We start from the raw sequence: 15,364 nt of genomic DNA on the forward strand, positions 1-15,364 counted from the left end.
TAAGGCCAGACGCTGGTACAAAAAAGTGTCTGTATACTTATTTGAATTGGCTCTGCTGAATGCTTTTGTGCTAGGCTCCCAAAAAGTCTCACACGTGTGGTATCCCCGTACGCAGGAGAAACAGTAGAATGTATTTTGGGATGTAATTTCACATTTGCCCATGGCATGTTTGAGCAATAGATCATTTAGTGACAACTTTGTGCAAAAAAAATGTTATTTAATTTTCCCGCAAAATTTGTGGCAAAATATAAAATATTCCATGGACTCAACATGCCTAGCGGCAAATAGCTTGGGGTGTCTACTTTCCAAAATGGGGTCATTTGGGGGGTTTTGTGCTATGTTGGCATTTTATGGCCTTCATAACTGTGATAGGCAGTGAGGAGTGAAATCAAAAATTTATACCCTTCGAAATCCTGAAGGCGGTGCTTGGTTTTCGGGGTCCTGTACGCTGCTAGGCTCCCAAAAAGTCTCACACATGAGGTATCCCCATACTCGGGAGAAGCAGTGGAATGGATTTTGGGGTGTAATTCCACATAACCATGGCATGTGTGAGCAATATTATTTTTTGTCATTTTTCAATCACTTGTGACAAAAAAATTAAATATTCAATGGGCTCAAAATGCCTCTCAGCAATTTCCTTGGGGTGTCTACTTTCCAAAATGGGGTCATTTGGGGGGGGGGGGGTTGTGCTACCCTGCCATTTTAGCACCTCAAGAAATGAGATAGGTAGTCATAAACTAAAAGCTGCGTAAATTCCAGAAAATGTACCCTAGTTTGTAGACGCTATAACTTTTGCGCAAACCAATAAATATACACTTATTGACATTTTTTTTACCAAGGACATGTGGCTGAATACATTTTGGCCTAAATTTATGACTAAAATTGAGTTTATTACATTTTTTTATAACAAAAAGTAGAAAATATCATTTTTTTCAAAATTTTCAGTCTTTTTCTGTTTATATCGCAAAAAATAGAAATCACAGAGGCAATCAAATACCATCAAAAGAAATCTCTATTTGTGGGAGAAAAAGGACGCAAATTTGGTTTGGGTACAGCATTGCATGACCGCACAATTACCAGTTAAAGCAGCTCAGTGCCAAATTGTAAAAAGTGCTCCGGTCATTGAGCAGCCAAATCCTTCGGGGCTGAAGTGGTTAAAGGTACAGCACGATCGTGTAGGTCCCAACATGTTTCACCCTATTATCACAGGTTTATAGTTAAAATATCTAGTTTATTCAATATTTATCATGTGTGATACATATCTCAAAAATGTTCCCACTTACCCCAAGATATATTGCAATTGATAATGGTTCAGGGGGTCAGGTGAGTTCCCTACAACCTCCCACAATGTCCACCCCTCCACCATTCCCCCAACCTCCCACAGTGTCCAACACCCCTCCACCGTTCCCCCAACCTCCCACAGTGTCCATAGTTCCTCCAACCTCCCAACAGTGTCCAACTCCCCTCACTATTCCCCGAACCTCCCACATTGTCCAACACTCCTCCACCATTCTCCCAACCGCACACAGTGAACCTCTCACACACACAGTTGTATCTCTGTTAGGACTGATTCACAATATCACACTGCAGCAATGCATGTTATGTACAGTATGTAGTATTGTAGTATGCTCTGTGGTGCAATTGATTTTGAATGGTATCCTCATGCTTCAAGCCACAACTGTGCTGCCATGCATTGCATTCCAGAAAAATGTGTGGTTTTGCTTGTGATGGGTTGAATTGGCAGCACATTTAAAATGAATGTAAGGAAAAAAGAGGGAGGGGGGGCACCGACCTGAGTGTAGTATTAAAATGATGACTTTAATAGGATAATATTAAAAACACTTACAAGATGATAGAAGATGCATGCTCGTCAAAGTAAAGTGCAGTCCTGGCATTCCACATGGTTTCCTGTTCCACGGTCCACGCTGGTCACTGTTGAGCTTCCTGGTTCCTTGCCTCTTGGAAAAACACTGTGATCCATTCCAGCCAGCTGCCCAATCCTTTCCAGCTATCCAGAACAGCAGTAAGACCCGCAGAGCCATGTGGAATGCCAGGACTGCACTTTATTTATTTATTGCAAGCGTGTAAAATCAATGCGTTTTGCTGTATTAGCTTCCTCAGGATTTACGCTTGAAGATGGCAACTGAAAAGATAAAGAAAAACTGGTTGACGACAAAATCCTGCTTGCAGAATGTGGCTGCCTTGGAAACTACTTACAAGGTACTCACTTGGTGGTACTTGATCCCAGCTAGGTGTGCCAAATTTGTCTCCAACTATATAACCACATACTTCTGGGGCTGCAGCAGTATACGCACTCATCTCTTAATGTGATGGATTTGCTAGGCAATTAGTAAGTACTGGCCAAATTATTTTACTACTCTTTCCAAATTAATTAGCATCATTATTCCCCCAACCCAATGATAGCACCCCTGAATAAGTGCATCACCAATGCCCAGGTTAAGTTCCTGTTACAAGTCACAGATGCCTGTAAACAAACTGTAGACAAGGCCTGGAAAACCCTTAGGCTTAGTCTTACCGAAACCAAAAATAAAATCACTCAAGCTATGATTCATGGAAAAACTGAAGCCACATTGAAGGATAAACTCCCCAAATACATCAAAATATGGCAACTTTGGATGGACAACTTTCTTTGCCTCTTTGCATTTAGAACCCTGACAAGGCCCACTATTACAGTTCTCCATTGCAAAGCTGACAGTCCACAACCTTCTTGAACCCCACTTTACCACCCATCCCCACCATCACATACCCAGCATTTCTTCCTTTCCCTACCAAGGCATGCTACCTTTTTATTTCAAAACCATACATTTGTGCAGGTTTACATACAGTATATACAACTTTCATCTGTGAATCTCCACTCAAAATGTTACAATCTACAGTATGTTCATACATGCTTCATAATAACCTACTGAATTATTTTTGTCTGTACTATATGACTTGAGTTGTACCTGCTAACAATTTTCAATAAAATATTGAACAAAATGCTTTAATGCAATTTGCATACCTATAGGCCATTTTCTCAATTAGTAAAGCCTGCCCCAAAACCTCCTAAAAGTTTTCCAAGCTCTATTCTTTCCTGTTTTTTGGTATTTAAGGACTGTGTGTTCTTTTTTTATATAAAAGTGAATCAACCCTTTAAAGCAGGGGTGTCCAAACTTTTTTCAAAGAGGGCCAGATTTGATGAAGAGAACATGCTTGAGGGCCGACCATTTTGCCTGACATTCTTTAAACCATTAAAATTTGGTCTAAGTGTGTTCGTCCGAGCGCTAATACACGGCTCAACAAGAATTCTCTTGCCTTGCTGTGCTGTGTGTGGTGAATAGATGAGCACGGGCGTGCTATTTGGATATACCGTATTTAATCGGCTTATAACACGCACCTTCACTTTAAAAAGGAAGTTTCAGGAAAAAAATCTTAAATTTTAAATAAAAAACTGTGAAGCAAAATAAGGGTCAGTGCCCATCAATGCAGCCTAATCAGTGCCCATCTGCAGCCCCCACTACATTGCCATGAATGCAGCCCCCCACCGTATTGCCATGAATGCAGCCCCCATCCTATTGTCATGAATGCAGCCCCCATTGTATTGACATGAATGCAGCCCCCATTGTATTGACATGAATGCAGCCCCCACCATATTGACATGAATGCAGCCCCCACCGTATTGACATGAATGCAGCCCCCACCGTATTGACATGAATGCAGCCCCCACCGTATTGACATGAATGCAGCCCCCACCGTATTGACATGAATGCAGCCCCCACCGTATTGACATGAATGCAGCCCCCACCGTATTGACATGAATGCAGCCCCCACCGTATTGACATGAATGCAGCCCCCACTGTATTGACATGAATGCAGCCCCCACATTGACATGAATGCAGACTCACCATTGCCATCAGTGCAGCCTGATTCATGTCCATCTGCAGCCTTGGAGGAGACAGGGAGGGGGCGGGACGAGCGCCAACAGACATACAGGAGAAACTCTGTTTTTTATCGTCAGCCTCTTTAATTGAAAGTCCCGCCTCCTATGATGGACAAAACAATTGTCCAATGGCAGCGCAGGAGACGGGACTTCCTTTTACACAGGACGCTGTGTAAACAGGAAATTCTCCTGTACGGCGCTTGTCCCGCCCCCTCCAAGGCAGCCAGCATATCTATCTTTTGTGGCCCCCAGCGCTCGGGGATTCGTTGGGGGCCACAAAAGATATATATGTCAAAATTACCAGGCGGGCCGTGCGAAACCGGACCGCGGGCCAGACTTTGGACATGTCTGCTTTAAAGTAAACAAAGATCAAGTGCCTTGAAAAAGGATAGCAGGTTCAGCTGAGGTGCCTTCTACTGTGAACTTTGAGGATTAATTTCTCCAAGTGCATGCAGCTGCAGAGGTCAGTGAGAGCTTGTTTTAAAGCTCATTTACTGCTTAATAAGAATATGTAAATTCCTGAATGTCCGTAGCCTGGCCACAGCTTCCCGTTACATTACTTAGTTAATGTGGTTGAAAAAAGACCACCCGGGGGGCTGGAGGCGGAGCCTAGCGGAGCAGACATGCATTGTTAGAGCTCCACACCGCTGAGGAGAGAAGAGAAGGACAAAGCGGAGCCTGCAGGCTCAAAAGGTATCCATTTGAACCTTTTTGCCCCTGGGAACAAACTGTGAAAGTTTGGGCAGGAAATATGGTACTGGGAGGAAACCGTGGCAGAAATAAAAATCACCTCACAAAGAGCTCACAGGCACTCACTGCAGCTGAAGCAGCTCTAGTCACCTCACAAGATACAGCATCAGGGCGCTCTCACAGACAGAAAATGTCACAGCAAGACTCTCCTTTGAGTCAGATACAGAACAAATCCTCTCACAAACTTCTCCACAAGCCTCCTCAGCATCCCCAGTAATATTATTACAATTTGAAAAGATGCTTCATAAGGCTTTAAAACAAACCACAGACCAAATAACAAAAAGCCTAACCAAAGAAATAAGAGAGCTGGGAAACCGCACCGCAGCCCTAGAAATAAAAATGGATGAAATTGAAATTACAACCCAAGAAAATATAACAGAATTGGAACAATTAAAAAAAGAGAATTTAATACTTCAAACTAAGCTCGAAGATTACGAAAATAGAGCCAGACATTCAAACTTGCGCATAAGGGGAATACCTGAAACTGTGACAGACCTGCAATCTACTATTACTGCTCTATTACAAGAACTAAAGCCAGATATCCCTATTGAACGTTTAGAACTGGACAGAGTACACAGAGCCCTCACAGCCAAAAAGAAAGATGGACCCCCACGTGATATAATCACAAAATTTCATTATTACAGAACGAAAGAACAAATACTAATTGCTGCAAGAGAAAAAAAGGAACTTAATTTTCAAGGACACAATTATCAAATTTTTGCTGACCTATCCCAACTTACTATTACTAAAAGACGATCCATGAAACCCCAACTAATGGAACTGCAACGCCACAACATTATGTATCAATGGGGCTTCCCCTTTTCAGTCAGATTTTACTACCAAGGTACAATTTACAGAAGCAGATCAGCAGATGAACTACAACAAACCCTTTTAAAATTAAATCTGACAGAACCCACAGGCAGCAACTCTCCCACACGCAGAAGAATGGCATCATCTTCACCTTCAGGCAGCACCCAGAAAATTTCAGAACAAAATGGGAATCATCATTCTCACAAAAGAGGCCTTTATGCCACATCATCCATGGACCAAGAAGATTCAATGGACTGACATCCTAATTCCTGATATCTCTTCATTTATTATACTAAGAGATGGTTCTCTATAAAAAAAACCTATATTTATAACTGAATGTAACTGCATTCTGATAGTCACACACTGTGTGGGATCATGTTACATTCCAGTTATATTTCTTATTACTTCTGATTCATATAGCCTTAGAATATATAAGTGAAATAAGGAAATTCTTGTTCAGTTATATATTATCAGGTAATAACAATAGATTTATTACTTTTTAGGACAAATATGTTCAATAATCCAGAAGTAATGGAAGCTTTTTCTTTCTTTTCTTAAAACAAATATATTATTACCTAACTAGTTCCTAGAATTATGTTTTTGTTTATTCTAATCTGAAGCAATACAACCTCAATTTTATGAGTTAACATATCTAAACAGTTGCATAGGAATAAAATATGTAATTGTTTACTCTAAAAGGGTTAAAATCCCAAAATAATTCAAACTATCTTCATCAATACCAAAGTTATTAACAGTACCTTTCTAACTGAATTATTTAGCCTAGGGCAAGACTAACCATATACAACCACCCTGGAATAAATAATTTCAACAAAAACAATATTCTGCACTCCAATTAATGAAACATCATTTTGATGTCTTTTGACATAGCACTTCTCTCCTGTAAGCGGAAGATCCGTGTACCCCCATTAGCCCTCCTCATTCTCCCAACCATATTATGTGGGAGTGTGATGAAGGCACTTATTCTCCTGAGAGAGATATTTATTCTCTTTCACGGGTAAATTGTGATTACTTGCAAAAAATAATTTATACAATGTATCATCTAATCTCATATGTTTTTTGTTTACTCTTTACTCCAGAATTCACTGGTTTCTTTTCTATCTATTCATCTCTTCAGTCCACACAGGTTGATCTGCGCAGTCAGCTCTGCATAACAAAAAGTAAGTCAAAACTATTTGATCTATTGCCATGGCACCACTGAATATACTTTCCCTGAATGTTCAGGGAATAAATGTCCCTCAAAAAAGGACCAAAGCCTTCCGTACTTTCCATAACAAGAAGGCTCACATAGTATGCCTCCAAGAAACACACTTCACCAAAGATTCTACTCCAAAATATATTTCTCCTTTTTATCAACAAATTTACACGGCTTCTGCCTGTACCAAGCAAAGGGGAACTCTAATTGCATTTCACCGATCCACACCATTCACCTTATCATCAGAAATTAAAGACCCAGAAGGTAGATACCTGATACTCATGGGTTATATAATGGATACAGCAATCACGGTGATTTCCTACTACGCTCCTAACAAACAACCTACACCATTCCTCTCACATATATTACAAGTGATTAATACACACAAAATAGGAACAGTGATAATGTGTGGGGATTCGAACCAGGTCCTCCTCCCATTTCTAGATAAATCACCTTTTACACCATCCAAAATAACCTCTAGATTACCTTTTTCTCAACTTCTTTCCAAATACAATCTGGTAGATTCGTGGAGAGAAAGTAACCCAATCAACCTTCTCGCACCCTCATCAAACCTTCACCAGAATAGATCATATTTTTCTAACAATAGGAATGATACCAGAAATTATTGCATCAGATATAATTCCGATTCCGTGGTCTGACCATAATGCAGTATACACTACTATAGCCTCAGCCATACCAAAAGCGCATGACCCAACGTGGTACTTACCGGACATAATGCTCAAACACCCACTACATCAGATGGCCATTGAACAAGCTTTAAAGGAATACATATCAATTAATAATACAACAGACATCTCCCCAATAACACTGTGGGAAGCTCATAAGCCTGTCTTGCGTGGTACAATACAAAGACAAATGGCACTATTTTAACGGGAACGCAAAAATCTAGCAAAAAAACTAGAACTCAATTTTAATGCAGCCTACATATCATTTCAAGATAATCCATCTCAGAGTACAAAATCTCATCTGGAAAAATCTAGATTGGAATACGATCTATTTCTCACTGAGTCAGTTGATAAATCCCTCAAACGCTCCAAACACAATTTCTACATGAATACAAACAAACCAGGTACATATTTGGCTCGGGCATTAAATTCAACTAACAAATCTTTCAAACCAATACGTTTGAAATTATCAAAAAATGTTTACACTTGTAATCCAGTTAAAATAGTCCATAAATTTCACTCACATCTCGCAACTTTATATAAGACAAACAATGAATTTAATCCTACAGAGGCTGAATCCTTCTTCTCAAAAATAACCTTACCTGAGTTATCTCAGAATCAAAAAAGCAGTTTGGATGAGCCTATAACTATAGATGAAGTTGCTAACGCCATAAAAGACCTAAAACTTAACAAAAGACCAGGCCCAGATGGCTACTCGGCTTTATACTATAAAACATTCTCAGAAATACTCTCTCCCATTCTCACTGAAACGTTTAACAAACTTCTAGATGGACATTCTTTTCGGCAAGAAACACTAATGGCAATTGTTTGTATGATCCCAAAACCCCTTTCTGATGATACTTCCTGTGTGAATTATCGGCCTATCTCTCTGTTAAACCTCGATATTAAATTATTAGCAAAAATAATAGCAAAACGCCTTAATAGCTTTATAGGAAAATTAATACATAGAGATCAAGTAGGCTTCATGCCAAATAGACAGGCAGGCGATAATATACGCAGGGCAGTGTTATTGGCACATATTGCTAAAAAACGGAAAATCCCTTTATGTTTTCTATCTCTCGATATTAAGAGGGCATTTGACACAGTATCCTGGCAATATATGCAATATTCATTACAAAAATGGGGTTTTGGACCCCACTTTTTAACATGGATCAAAGCATTATATAATAAACCCAAAGCCTATATAAAATATGCTGGATACAAATCTGAAGCCTTTAATATCGAAAGAGGTACCCGACAGGGTTGCCCATTATCTCCCTTATTATTTGCCCTTATACTCGAACCCATGGCCCAATACATCAGAACAAACCAAACTATAACTGGCATTGAAGTAGGAGGTATTACACACAAATTATGTATATTTGCAGACGATATATTACTTTTTCTATCATCACCACAGGTCTCTGGTCCTAACTTAATACCAGCTCTTGATGGATTTGCAGCCCTATCCGGCCTTATGATTAATCCTAAGAAATGCCTAATGCTTAATATTTCACTCACAAACATGGAATTGATCCCGGCTAGGGCTGCACTCCCATTCACATGGGCAGAAAAATCAATCCCATATCTTGGAATTCATTTAACAGCATCTCATTCTGACTTATTCTCAACCAATTATCCTCCTGTATTAAGACAGATCACAAATCTAATAAAACAATGGTCGCAACTTCCTTTATCCTGGATAGGGAAGATTAATGCAATCAAAATGACTATTCTACCCAAATTGCTTTATCTATTCAGAGTCCTCCCTATTCCAATTCCTTCCTATTTTTTGAGAATAGTACAAAAAAGAGCAACTTCGTTTATATGGGGCTCTTCTAAACCACGTATACCTATACACACACTACATCTTCCCAAAAATAAAGGAGGCCTGGGATACCCTAATTTTACTAACTACTATAGAGCAGCACATTTGGCCAGTCTGTCCAAATACCATGCAAAACAGGAAATCCCATTATGGGTATTTATAGAGGCTTCAGAAAATGACCCACTATTAATATCAAATTTATTATGGCTTGATCCTAAAGACCGCTTTAAAATTCATAATCCCATAACTAAACACTTCTTATCTCTCTGGGATAAACTAAAAACCAAATATCAGTTACAATCTCCACACAATCCTCTCCTTTCTTTTATCAGAAATCCGGCCTTTTATCCGGCATGGATCTACCCAAATTCTTTTAAAGCTTGGACAACATCAGGCATTCAGACACTAAATGACTTCATAGCATCTAAATCATTCCTTTCATTCTCATCGCTTAGAGAAAAATATGATCTACCAAACTCTGAGATATTTAGATATCTCCAAATCAAAAATTTCTATACACCATTCCTAAAGGGGGATACACCATTATCCCAATTATCCATTTTTGAATCAATCTGTACAAAAGATCCATTTGCTAAAGGTACAATTTCATCACTTTATAATCAATTATATGGAGTAGCAAATCTTAATAGACCCTCTTACGTTCAGAGGTGGGAGGAGGACCTGGGACGAACTTTAGAAGACACAGACTGGTCTAACATATGGCTCACATCTAAGTCATCTTCACCCAACATCTTAGCACTGGAGACAAATTATAAAGTCCTAACTCGCTGGTACCTTGTACCCGTTAGAGTGGCAAAATATTCACCTAATACCTCAGCTCTTTGTTTTCGAGGATGCCCAGAAATAGGCACATATTTACACATATGGTGGACGTGCCCAGTAATCCAAACCTTCTGGAAGGAAGTCTTCGTGATTGCATCTAAAATATTTAAAAAAATAATACAACCAGATCCATATTTAACTTTACTTAATCTAAAACCGGAATGGTTAACACTCTCTCAATTCAAACTTATGATCCAACTAATAACGGCTGCAAAACTACATTGGTACTAGCAGAAACAATTCACAGAATGAATAATACAATGTCCCATGCTAAGATGGTAGCCATCGATCAAAATCAAATTCCAAAATTTGAAAAACTTTGGCATCCTTGGATAAAACAACAGTTCCTGTCAAACTTCAATGACTCTGTCCTGTTGCTATGGTAACAGATTAAATGACTTACAGAGACACCCATTCTAAGGCTTCAAAGAGAACTAAAAAGAATAATAAACTGACGAGCGGGACAACCTTGTGGACCATACCTCTACCTTTCAACCCTTTTTCTTCTTTTTCTTTCCTTTTCTCCACCTTACGATTAAAGCTCATTATCAGAATTTATTTGACCTATATACACTCTACTTGTAAACAATATGTATAGTAGGTATAAATCATTTAAATACCTACAAAAGTAACTAAGGAAATGATATATATCTTTAATTTAGGTTTACGTAAACCCAATGTTTAATATTTGAAATTTCATTATATTTACCTATAGAAACCCTACTGTAAAACAATGAGCTTACTTTATAGATCCTTGTAAACTTACTTTATGTATCTTTATAACATTGTATACTCAATAAACTTCTTTTGACAAGGAAAAAAGACCACCCAGTTCAACCAAGAGACCAACTCATGAAATTATAATGTTTACATCTAAAATAACTCTTCCACATACTGTTACATTCTATAGGGGCCTCTTTATGATCCTAAGAGGCCTTTTGCTAAGAAGTTTGAAGATGAATTACTCCAAGTGCATGCAGCTGCATTGGTCAGTTACGTTTACTGTCATGCCTTCGGCCTATAAAGGAAAAATGATATCTTCTGGACTTGCAATATCAACATTGCCCACTAGATGCCACTCTCAACAAAGGACTATTGATGGGTAGTGTTCTATGGTCAATAGACATTTCCTGTCATGACACTAAACTAGCCCACTCTTTCATCTTCACCATGAGGAGAACAGACAGCAATGGAGCCAGCTAAGCCTGTACTGCATGTTCTTAGAGTTCCTAACCCTTCTAGGGCACCATCGCTGGTATGCTAAAGACTGTTTATTTGTATATCTAGTAGACATTTGTTATGTTCATGTAATTCTTATATATGTTCATTGTCTGTTTATTCTTAGTTTAACCGTGTGTACCACATGTGTACATCCTATTCTTATATGACCACCACCTGTTCATCGTAATAAAGATCCAAAGTTACAGACAGTCTGGTTATTGTAGGATTCAAGGTTTAAACTGTATGTTGAGCTACATACATGCCAGGGGCAAACGTGTAGCGAGAACAGAACATTTACTAAGGTGTAGCTTCCAATGTCACTCCTTTCAGCTCGACCAATGGATTTCAATCAATAAGGTATCTGTAAACGCAGTCAAACATGGTTTAACTATTGACTAATGACTATGAAGACTGAAAAGTTTTGCAACCAACAAAGTTTGTTTCTGTTTTCTTAATAAACCTGTGTTTAAAATTGAAATAATAATTTGTACCTTCAAAATATTGGTGTAAATGAAGTGGTAAAAAAGCAAAATAAATCAATTTAAATATCTTGTAACACTACCATATGTTGAAAAGTCCAAGCTGAATATGCAAGCTGCTGTATATGTCTGTATAGATATTTATACTGGACTGTCAGGATAACTAACCAGTTACACGTACTCTGGAACTTTATTTATGTATGTTACAGGCAATGTGTGAAATTAGGCATTCTATAGAATGCCTCGGAAATCTTTAGAATACTGTACTGGTTATATACTTTGAGCTCCCCCTGGTGGCAATTTTCTTTATTGCAGCACCACATCAGTTGCATTTTTTTTTGTAGTTAGGAAATAATAATGGGTAATATTATTATTATGATGCCAACGGACTGAGATACATCTATGTGTAGTGAAGGGATGTAGTTGGTTACTTGGTGTTACGTTTGAAGGTTCATATTTTGTAATATTTCCCTGTCATACCCTATGTACCCTAATATACTTGAAACTATCTGTGGCATTTTCGCTGTAAATCCTAGAGATACAATTCCTTTTCTTTTTAAGCAGCCTTCCTATGGAGAAAGAGTAATAGAATTGTTGTCAGCATCTCAAAAAGGAACTGATCTCCTTGCTTCTCTTTATTCTTCAGTTTGCCCCCTTACATATACAACAAGCTATTAGCTATTGAAGTTGTTAAAACGCAATTTGGTGAATTAAAAAAAAAATCACCTTTGCAGTAGGCTCTTCTGCACTGCAAGAGTTAAATGATCATTATGTCAAGAGTTGCACCGTGCAGGTCCTATCACTTACCTTATACTCCGCTCCAGCCTTCTCTAGCGCCCTCTTTCTTCCCCCAAAACTTCAGTCTGTGGGCACAGCATCAGCTTCATTTGTAATATTGGGGCATTAACCTTGTATTGTACTTTGCGGAGGCAGCAGTGCGACTGGAGCCGGTCCCAGATTACAGGCTGCAGGGGGGGTGGGGGGGGGAGAAGTGGTACTCCCTTTTTCTGCATCTCTTGATATATAATAAGCATATAAATGCAGTGCAGGAGAGGGGGGATTTAGGGGGTTATACTGCAATAGTGAATTTTTTTAGGTTAGGCATTTAAAGAATTGTATGCCTCCTTATTTCCTTGCACAGAAAGTTAGCAGAAGTTTGCTCCTTACAGGGTAGGTGCACATTTAGGAAGATGTTACGGTGTAACCTGTAACTGGGGATGGGAGAATGGTTCGGCGTGAGCATAAGTTCCACGAACACCGAACAATATGCGGTGTTTGGGGCAAATTCGAAAGCTGCCGGAACACCGTTAAAGTCTATGGCACATTAACATGAAAAATCAAAAGTGCTCATTTTAAAGGCTTATATGCAAGTTATTGTCATAAAAAGTGTTTGGGGACCCGGGTCCTGCCCCAGGGAACATGTATCAATGCAAAATATTTTTTTAAAAACTGCAGTTTTTTTGGGAGCAGTGATTTTTTTAATGCTTAAAGTGAAACAATAAAAATTAACTATTTCTTTAAATATTGTGCCTGGGGGGTGTCTATAGTATGCCTGTAAAGTGGCGCGTTTTTCCTGTGTATAGAACTGTACCACAGCAAAATGACATTTCTAAAGTAAAAATTGTAGTTCAAAACTGATTGAGGCTGTAATGAATTGTCGGCAATATAGTTAAAACTCATTGAAAAAAAGGGCATGGGTTCCCCCCAGTCCATCACCAGGCCCTTTGGGTCTGGTATGAATATTAAAGGGGACCCCGAACCAAAACTTTTTTAAAAAATTGCGTGGGGATCCCCCCAAAATCCATACCAGGCCCTTCAGATCTGGTGTGGATTTTAAGGGGAACCCTGCACCAAAATTTAAAAAAAAATGGTGTAGGGGTCCCCCTAAAATCCATACCAGACCCTTATCCAAGCACGCAACCTGACAGGCCGCAGGAAAAGAGGTGGGGATGAGGAAGCGCCCCCCTCCTGAACTATACCAGGCCACATGCCCTCAAGATGGGGAGGTTGCTTTGGAGTAGCCCCCCAAAGCACCTTGTCCCCATGTTGATGGGGACAAGGGCCTCATCTCCACAACCCTTGCCCAGTGGTTGTGGGGGTATGCAGGCGAGGGGCTTATCGAAATCTGGAAGCCCCCTTTAACAAGGGGACCCCCAGATCCCGGCCCCCCCTATGTGAATTGGTAACGGGGTATTGTACATTGTACTCCTACCATTGTAACCCTACCATTTCACAATGGCGTCAGAGGGGGGTGGGGTCACCCATTTACGTCACCGGGTGGCGTGAATTTACATTGCTGGACATTTTTTTTTTTAATAAAAGACTTGTCCCAAGCTGCCTCTTGTCTTTTTTACCATTTTTGAAACTTTTTTTTGTGAAATGGTAGGGGTACAATGTATCCTGTTACCAATTCACATACGGGGGGCCGGGATCTGGGGGTCCCCTTGTTAAAGGGGGCTTCCAGATTCCGATAAGCACCCCCACAACCACTGGGCAAGGGTTGTGGGGATGAGGCCCTTGTCCCCATCAACATGGGGACAAGGTGCTTTGTGGGGCTACTCCAAAGCACCCTCCCCATGTTGAGGGCATGTGGCTTGGTACGGTTTAGGAGGGGGGTGCTCTCGCGTCCCCCCTCTTTTTCTGTGGCCTGCCAGGTTGCGTGCTCGGATAAGGGTCTGGTATGGATTGTGGGGGGGGCCCTACGCCATTTTATTTTTAAATTTGGCACAGGGTTCCCTTTAATTTCCATATCAGACCTGAAGGGCCTGGTATGGATTCTAGGGGGACCCCCACGCAATTTATTTTTAATTTGGATTCGGGGTTCCCCTTAATATTCATACCAGACCCAAAGGGCCTGGTAATGGACGGGGGGGGGGAACCCATGCCCTTTTTTTCAATGAGTTTTATCTATATTGCCAAGACCCGACAATTCATTACAGTCGCAATCAGTTTTGAATGACAATTTTTCCTTTAGAAATGTCATTTTGCTGTGGTACTGTTCTAAACACGGGAAAAATGTGCCACTTTACAGGCATACTATAGACACCCCCAGGCACGACATTTAAAGTAATATTTAATTTATATTGTTTCACTTTAGGCATTAAAAAAATCACTGCTCACAAAAAAACGGCCTTTTTAAAAAAAAAAATTGCATTGATACATGTCCCCTGGGGCCCCAAACACTTTTTATGACAATAACTTGCATATAAGCCTTTAAAATGAGCACTTTTAATTTTTCAAGTTCGTTTCCCATAGACTTTAACGGTGTTCGTGTGTTCTTCCGAATTTTTTGCCTGTTCGGGGGGTGTTCGGCTCATCCCTACCTGTAACATAACATGTTCCTAAGCACTATCCCCCCTCACCCCCTGTGCCCCCCCCCCCAACCCGTGGAAGTAGTTGGGGGTTTTTAGCCATTGTCACATTTAAAATTGGTGTGGCTGTGCAGGGCCGAGATTTGTAGATTAAAGAAATTCCCTTTGCCACTGTGGCAGCCAGACTTGTAGTTTTCCATAGACTATTCACTCCTCCCACTTTCTAATTGTAAAAGCCCATACAGAGATAGGGGCAGAGAGTTGGAGGGAGACTATGCAGAAG

The sequence above is a fragment of the Aquarana catesbeiana genome, linkage group LG02, assembly GCF_042186555.1.
Source record: "Aquarana catesbeiana isolate 2022-GZ linkage group LG02, ASM4218655v1, whole genome shotgun sequence".
NCBI classification, from domain to species: domain Eukaryota; kingdom Metazoa; phylum Chordata; class Amphibia; order Anura; family Ranidae; genus Aquarana; species Aquarana catesbeiana.